Here is a 9,586-nt window from a genome sequence, read left to right as displayed (position 1 = left end):
TAGGGAGTTGGATTACATATGTTCCCTTCGAGACTGCAGCAGCTCTAGCTCCATTCCCGACTCGCAGGTCCATATCACCCTTTCCGAGAGGTGTTATGTTTCTTAGGCCCTGCAAATTATTACACAGATGAGAACCACAACCAGTATCAAGTACCCAAGTTCCGAAACTTGCATGGTTAATCTCAATCATATGAATATAAGATGACATACCAACAGGAACGACGCGGCCTACTTTAATGTCCTCACGGTACACGGGACAGTTCCTCCTCCAATGTCCAGTCTTGTGACAATGGTGGCACTCAATGTCACCGCCCTTGCTCTTTGTCTTGCCCTGTGAGCCACTAGTCTCACCAGGCCCACTCTTACCGTTTCCTGGCTTCTTGAATTTTGGCTTACCTGCAGTTAGGTCGCTTAGAGCTTTGCCCTTACCTTTATTCTTGTTTGAAATCGTGAGAACATCCTGCTTCATGCTCCCACTCAATTTCATATCCTTCTCGGTCTGTACGAGAAGTGAGTGTAGCTCATGAGGACTTTTCTTTAAGTCATTCATGTAGTAGTTCGCCCTAACAAGGGCAAAACCATCATGAAGAGAATGAAGCATTCGGTCAATGACTATGCTCTCACTGATTTTGCAATCAAGTGCCTCCAATTTCTCGACATTCTCAATCATGTTAAGAATGTGTGGGCTAACCGGTTGGCCCTTTTGGAGTTTCGCATCAAAGAAGCGACAGGTATGCTCATAAGTAACGATCCTCGGTGCTTTTGAGAACTCGTTAGTGAGCGTGGTGAAAATCTTGTTTGCACCTTGGGCAATGAAGCGTCTCTGCAAATTGGTTTCCATTGCAAAGATGAGTACGTTCTTTATCGCACCCGCTTCCATAACAAAATCACTATAAGCAAGTGACTCGTTAACTCTTACATTGGGGCCTGGGTTTACCGGTATTGGCTCAGTTAAGTACTTGAGCTTACCGTCAGCAATGGCAGCATTCATAGTGCTGCCTCCCAGTCCGCAAAGTTGGACCCATCATTCTTCAGTCGTGTGAACTGATTCATGTTGTCCATAAAAACTTTAAACCAGGACTCGCGTCCAAGTGTGGCACTCGGCATTGGGATTTCGTTATTTTCAGCCATTTGCTGTAACAGTATTATCAAAATAAACGTATTCTACATTGCGAAAAGAAGAATAAAAATAATAAGCATGTACATCGTTATGGTTTTAAGTCTTAATGAAAAACTGTTATAAGCGAAGACTCAAGCATTTATACAATTGACCTCCGTCAAGAATTATATAAATGATCCTAAGACTCAATTATCTGTAAATTGATAAGCCAACCTTTTGGCTAATTCTACTGTTAGAATTCTTGGTCGATAAATTTCTGTAAATTCTATCTTTAGTCCATCATAATCACGAGAAACTCTTCGGACTATAATGTTGAGATAAACTAAGTCAACACAAACTATTTACCCAACGTAGAAGGGGTCATATTATGCCTACCGACGAAGAAGGGATTCATAGTTGTTTGCCCTTATAAAGACTAGTCTCAATTTCCGTTTTAGAGGAAGTACCATCATCTTCATTTTAATTCATTTTAAGTGAACCAATATCTAGCACGCGTGAATGAATAAATTAAGGTGATGGTTTAAACTATGTGACATCTGTATGTCTATGAAAACTAACATACAATCTATAAGAGTCAATTTTCATGCATTTTAGTAGGTGGTTTGGTTTAGGCGGAATATGATGCATAAACTATCATGTGAATGAAAAGCAATAGGAACGAAAACGTAAAAACAAAAAAAAGTCCTAGTGTGGCCTATCTATCAAAATGAACATAAATACAACTTTGGAATCCATCCTTGGACCCGAGAAGCTTGTCTTGATGTTCCATCTTGATCCATGTAGCGGGAGTGAGCTCCAATCTCCATCTTTAGTATTCTCAAAAATTACAATTTAAAATTACATAATAAACCTATTTAGATTCTAATTTCAAAACCTTAATAAATAAAGAAAACCAAACGGAGATACGAGATCTCAAATTACATTAAAAATTATGTTTCCATCATTACGAAAACATAATTTGGCTAAGGCCGCACTAGATATTACAAATTACAACCGATTGCAAAAATACGTAAATAAATTCATTCAATCAAAAAAATGCATCAACTAAAAATAAACATGCAAGACATAATTCTTTAATTATGTAGATTAATTTCCCAAACCACCTATTTAATTGATCAAGTTAAGTGACAATTCCTCAATTACTCACTATAAATTTAATCTTAATTCATATTAAACTTGTAATATGAATTTAATGCAACATTATTTTAAACTTCTTTAAAATAATTAGGTATCTTAATATGTGAACCTTTTCACAACAATTAATCATACATTAAAATGTATAATTATAATTATTGGCCAAAAACAACAAAAAAAAAAAAATTCTTTAAAATTTTTCTCGGCAAAAACCGAAACAGCCCCAAAAAACATCTTTTCTCGGCTTTTCAGCAAAAACCGAAAGGAAAAATAATTTTTTTTTTTTATTAAATCTGCCCACGGTGAACAGTAACAGAAATAAAAAGTTTTTTTTCTTTCTTGGCTGTAAGAAAAACGAAACATAAAAAACAGAAACTATTTTTTTTTTTTTTATGTCTTGGCTGGAAAAAAAAATTAAAACAGCCTTAATATTTTTATTTCGGCATTATGCCCTAAAACAAACAAAATTTGATGAACAAATCGTTTATGGTTGCTATTAGAACAAGATTAGCATATGAATTAATGAAACATGATTAACCGTATATGCCAAAAACTATATAGCAAAAACAAATTTTTATATCATCAACATGACGATTCCATTTACATATTAATTTAATCATCATTAAATCAAAACATCTACAAATTATCATATTATCATCTTAACTGATTAAAAACAACAATATGAACAAATCAAAACGGAAATCAAAACAACAACAAAAATAAAACAACTCGGCTGAAAAAATTTCTTCTCGGCATAAATTTTTTTTCAGCCGATTAATTTTTTTTCTTACGAAATCCTTTTGGTTAAATTCAATTATGAAAATCATCAAAAATAAAATTCGTGGCCTTGGCTCTGATACCACTTGTGGGAAATAATCTGTATACTTAAATTATTATTAAGGATTATAACGAATTTATAAAGATGATTACGAGTCATAAAATAAATTGCATAAACAAAAGTAGAGAATGAAGAAACAACCTTCGGTCCTAGCAAAATCGGCCTAAGAACAATATCGCAATGATATTCACCTATCAGTTGCACCCAAGATGATATGAGATATGCCCTTTGCTTCTTGCTAGAATCGATCCCTAATTAACTGATTAAATTTAGGTTTTTGTGTTTTTCTTTGATGAGAGGAGGCTAGGTTAGAATTAGGGTAGAAAAAAAATGATCTCTACACTCCTCTTATTGTAACCGAAATAAGAGTGAATGAGGGAGATTTTTTTTTTCCCCTAATTTCGGCCCATCTAACCGAAATTAAGAGAGATTAATATCTCCTTTTTTCGGTTTTTCTACTTACCAAAAATAAGGAGATTAAATCTTCTTATTTTGGTAGTATACAAAATGTATTAAATGTATTATTTATAAATTGTCATTTATATCATTCCGTATTAATAAGTCTACACACAACAGCTTGCAGTGGATTTATTAATGCCGGTCTGTGAGAATATCGTATAATATATACTTTAACTTGCTAATTAAATATAACCGATTACATTTAATTACGAATTAACATATTAATTCGTCCAAGCTAACATTATATACATTAATTAAATATAACTTATTATATTCAATTTAGGAATTGACAGTTAATTCGTCTCAGCTAATATTATTTAATCGGCATTAAATAATCGTCTCATCAACACGTTGACTAACTGTTTAGTCAATTATATGAACTAACCTTTTAGTCATATAAGGCATCAAAGTGATTACATTTCCATAATCACATCTCTCTCACACATCCTTTAGGTATGACTTTTAGGGACCAGTTGATCACCGCCATCAGTATGATAATAACGTCAAACTTTCTAGCAAGCCAACCGTTATTAGGTAATCGTTAATCAACTGATAAAATACGAAGTATACCCTTGTGAACCTTTAAAAGATTTATAAATGTTATTACACTAATTTGTGGAGGACACAAGCTCCAACAGATTCAAGAGTGAAAGTCAAGGGTAGAGAGTGGCACAATTTCGAGGTTTTCTATCCACGCAGATGGGAGTGCTGGTTTTGATAGGAGATGATGTGTTCCTAGTGATGCAGACTTGAAAAGGTTGATCATGACGAAGGCTCATTGCACTCCTTATTCAGTTCATCCGGGTGGTGACATGCTTTACTAGGACTTAAAGAAAACGTTTTGGTGGCCTAATATGAAGAAAGATGTGGCCTAGTTCGTGGCTAAGTGTCTAACTTGTCAAGAAGTAAAAGGTGAAAAACCCAGACCACAATTTAAGATTCAGTCACTTGAGGTACCAGAGTGGAAATGGGAGTCGATCTCTATGGACTTTATCGTGGGATTACCAAGGACTCAGCAAGGTAACAATATGATTTGGGTGATCGTCGACCGTTTAACAAAGTCAGCTCACTTTATTCCGATGAAGGGTACTTGGACCGAGATACAGTTAGCTTTGGGTTATAGGAAGCATGTGGTTCGGTTACATGGGGTGCCAACGGACATAGTGTCCGATCGAGATGCGAGGTTTATATCACGGTTTTGGCAAGAGTTGCAGGATTTGATGGGAACTACCTTAAATATGAGTACAGCTTTTCATCCTATGACAGATGGTCAGACGGAGAGGACTATCAAGACTTTAGAAGATATGTTGAGGGCTTGTGCCATGGTGTTTGGTGGAAGTTATGAAGATAGGCTAGACTTGATTGAGTTTTTATACAACAACAACTATCACACCAACATTGGAATGGCACCGTTTGATGCTTTATATGGCAGGGAGTGCAGGAGTCCGGTATGTTGGGACGATAGTGCTGAGACTATGGTTTTAGGACCACAGATAGCGCATGATATGATTGAGCAAGTTCGCATGATTCGCCAAAAGATGAAAGAAGCTCAAGATCGCCAAAAGAGTTATGCAGACTTGCACCGCAGGGACATCGAGTTCGCAGTAGGTGACAAGGTCCTTTTAAAAGTGTCACCCATGCTAGGGGTGATGAGGTTTGGCAAGAAAGAGAAGTTGAGTCAGAATTTTATCGGTCCCTATGAGATCTCAGACCGCATTGGTGAAGTAGTCTACCCGCTAGCTTTACCACCATTGCTTGATCGAGTTCACAACGTGTTTCATGTTTTGCAACTTCGGAAGTATGTGAGCAATACATCACATGTTCTTGAGGTTGAGAACATAGAGTTAGATGAGTCTCTCACTTATGCGGAGGTTCCCAAAGAGATCTTAGACCGGAAGGTGCGTAAGACAAGGAACGGCGAGACCGTCTTACTAAAGATACTTTGGTCTAATCACGATGTGGAAGAAGCCATATGGGAACCAGAGGAGGCTATGAGAGAGCGTTTTCCTCACTTTTTCGATCAGGTATGTTTTGTTACGGAGACGTAATCGTTGTCTTTTAAGAGGGTAGGAGATGGTCGCATGTTTGTTTTGGGGTTAGTTGAGGTTAACATAGTTGTGTTTTGTCAATCTTTCGAGTTTGAATTGAGTGTTTTGTCATGTATAGTTGGCTTTGTTGGTAACTTTGAGTAGTTATGGTTGTTATCTTTGAGCACCTAGTGTTGTGTTGGGTGTTTCGTTTTGAGTATGGTATGAACTTCGGGGACGAAGTTCTTTTTAATAAGGTAAGACTGTAATACCACGGTTTTCTGGGTTCTGCCACTCGGCCGAATAGGGCTAACTCGGCCGAGTATTGTGTCGTGTGTTTTCTGGTCAGGCTACTATCCAGGAACACTCGGTCGAGTATGGTAATACTCGGCCGAGTACTCTCATTACTCAACCGAGTATCCGGTCTGACGGGAATTATTTCCGTGGTTTGGTTTAGGATGATTAGAGTTGTAAATTATGTATAATAGTTTCACTTTTTACAAAAACCTAAAACATTTCTACGTACTCTAATCATCCCTAATCTCTCCCAAGATCTTTGATTGTTCGTGAGTCCTTGTTCATCTCTCTCTCGCGTCGGTTGCGTCGGTAAGTCACTAGTTTTATACTTTTGTTAGTTTTGTCTTTTAGGGTTTTACCCTAGTATTGGAATTTGGGGGAAAAGGGATGATTGCATGTTGTGATTGGATTGTTATGATTGTTGTTAGGTGGAGAATTTTTAGAAGAACGTTTCTTGCTTTCGCTTGTAGACTCGTATTCGGATATGTGCTAAGGTAGGGTTTCCCTACTCAGTTGATTACATAATTAATTTAAGATGTAATGATTGTGATTTAAATGGCATGATTAGTATTGTTGTTGATTTGTATTCTCGATTGTTGGAGTTGTGGTGAATTGACTATGTTGGTGAGGTGTGTCCTCGGCTGAGTGGAGTCACTTGCGGGAGTGGCTTCATGGCCTTGATTCGCCCCTTGTGTAACCCGCCATAAGAGGGGATGTGAACATTAAGGAATATGGGTTGTTGCTCGTTGCGATGAGCGGGGCTTAGGTGGGCAAGGTTGCGGTCCCCCACTGGCGGTGTGGATTATCTGTCGCGGTAGTAATCTGGCAGGACTACACACTTAAGTGTGTAGTCAGTTATGAGACATGGATGGGAATGGTGAATGATTGTGAAATTGCTGTCATTGATATTCTTGTATTTTGCTTATCTTAATTATACAATGAACTGACCCCGTTGTTGTTTTGTAAAACTATGGTGATCCATTCGGGGATGGTGAGCAGATTGTGACAGGTGATGGTTGACTTTAGCTACGGGGACGATATGGGATGTCATCACTTTGAGTCTAGCTTCCGCTGTTACGAGTAGATGTTTTGGATTTCAGTTGTATTGAGTTTTGATAGACACTTTCTTTTGGTATTTCTCTGAGACAATGTAATCGTTTAAACTTTATACTTTAATAAATGTTTATGAATTGTTACTTTTTATATACTATCCTCGGGCGACCGAGATGTGATGTGTGTCTTTTATATAAGGTTTGTACCTCATTTTTACACGCATTTCTGTACTTTTTATGTAGCATCTAGCTACAAATACCCCCGAATATTCTACTTTGGTTCGTTTTATGTAATTTGCAGGAATTAACCAAAGAGGAGCTAAATCGAGCCTTAATTCGTTCCATTTGCATGCATTTATGGAGAATGAGGAGCTGGAGCATGGAAATCTAACATTTGGAAGACGCATGAGCTGGATTCGGGAAGTATTTCAAGGTTTAACGTGCCTAACCAGCTCGATCGAGTGGTTTATTACTCGATCGAGTGCTTTATATGCTCCAAACTGCTTGATCGAGCAGTCCAAGTTAGTTTATACAAGATAAGGCATTTCGAGAAGTACTCGATCGAGTGGTTTAAATCACTCGATCGAGAGGTTTCTTGCTCAGTTGCTCGATCGAGTGGTTTATTTCCACTCGATCGAGTGGTTTGTCCTGCTTTTGTTTATTTTCCGCCTAATTTTGTATGGGCTTTTGTAATTAGTCCATAGATTAGGTTTAGAGTGGAATTTTCGTATAAGACTGAGTAGTGAAGAACGTAACTCTCCTCTCTTCTCTCTTCCCCTTCCCTTCGACATTTTTGGGTTCTCTCATATATTTTTACTCTATACTTTTCTACTCGGAATTGGATTACGATTGGTATTATCATTCTTCCTTTATCTTTTAATTATAGTTACTATTGCTATTCTGTTGTTGTTTTCCCCTATTATTTCATCTCTACCTTATTCAATCTTTATTAGTTCGCTTTAATGTTTAGTGTTAATTATTTATATGTTGTTTTTGTTGATTCGATGATGAGGCGTAACTAATCCCTTTAATATGTTAGGATTAGGGAAACCGTGGTAGAGACATGTTAGGATCGACATGATTAGGTTTGCTTTGCGACAAGAATTGTATTAAGTAATATAATTGTGTTTAGGTTGAATGAATGCATGCAGGAGACCGATTAATTAGTTACCCCCGACCTGGATCGAAAGATTGGAAGGGAAGGCTTGCTTAAGTACAATAGGTGACACCTAATTAGGGCGAAAGCTAAGTTAGGAAGACCCTAGGGCGATTAGAGACCGAAAGGGTATAATCGTAGGTTTAAGGACCGAAAGGTGACGACCTCGCTCTTCTTATCAATAAGTTAATCGACTCTGTTGATCCGATAGTGTAACTGCCACGGTAGACCGATTCCTAGCATATTTCCCCTTTTATCTGATTTACCTCTGTTTTTCTTCCTTATTTTCTCTACTTTATTTCTCTTCCTTACTCTCTTTAGTTTAGAATCAATCATTTAAAACCCCCCATTTGGTTACCGAGACGAACTTAGACAAAGCTGAAATCTTCCCATTTCCTTGTGGAGATCGACCCGACTTCCCTAGCTATATTAGTTAGAGCCAGTTGGTATTTTTGACAGGTATATGACTGACGTGTCAAATTTTGGCGCCGTTGCCGGGGAGGTGGCGTAATTTTGTTGCTTTAATTAAGTTTGTTTCTCGTCTCAGGGAATTTATTCCTTGAGGCTGTGAAGGAAATGTATATACATATACAAATTAACATACTCATATATGTCTAAACTAATTTGTCATAAAATTAAAACGGATCTTATGCATGCAAACAATAATATAAATAGAGGAGAAATCATGTCCTTACATAGTAGATTTCGGCTATTAGGGCACAAGAGAGATCACCTTTCTCTTCTTGTTCTTGAGCTTTTCCAATGGAAGAATAAAGATCTAAGTGTAAGATCTCTCCCTATGTATTATACCCAAGGCTCCTCTTAATATAATTAATATTACAAATACTAGTTATAATATTAATCAAAGGTAGAAAATTGAACCAAAATCTTTTATAAAACACTTATTTGTTTCGGTTTTTAAGAGAGAAGAAGAGAGGATTTTTCTTCTCACTAGAACTCAATATTTGATGATGGAATTAGAATGAATAATAATCTCCTACACTTAGTATATTATTAGGTAAAATTATAGAAAAACAATGATCATTTTTGCTTCCCCAAAACCGTGTAAGAGGAGGGCAATAGGGGAGCCAATGCATGGAGAAATTGTTCTTCACAAGGAACAATAGGCTTGCATGGCTAGGTTTGCTTTTTAATCATTGTGTTTTCCACTAATTACAAACAACTTATAATTAGCTTAAATCCTTCTTATTTTCGGCCCACTCTATAATATGGATTCCATATTATTTTTGTCAATTGTCTATATGTTACATGTCACATGTCACATATATTTGTTATGTATTTTTAACATATTAAAAATCAACGTATTAATAAAAATACGTCACATACAAAAATTGACTTAGTAATTTCATAATTACTTGTGCCAAAATTTTTACCAATTTATAAATCACAACTGATTGTATTTATAACAATTCATTCATTTTAATTGTTACATTAAACAATTTATTTCATCCGAGTAATTATACAATTTAATTACTCAGACCG

The sequence above is a fragment of the Silene latifolia genome, chromosome 11, assembly GCF_048544455.1.
Source record: "Silene latifolia isolate original U9 population chromosome 11, ASM4854445v1, whole genome shotgun sequence".
NCBI classification, from domain to species: Eukaryota; Viridiplantae; Streptophyta; class Magnoliopsida; order Caryophyllales; family Caryophyllaceae; genus Silene; species Silene latifolia.
The sequence above is the reverse complement of the archived record's forward strand: the minus strand, read 5'-3'. Positions refer to the sequence as shown.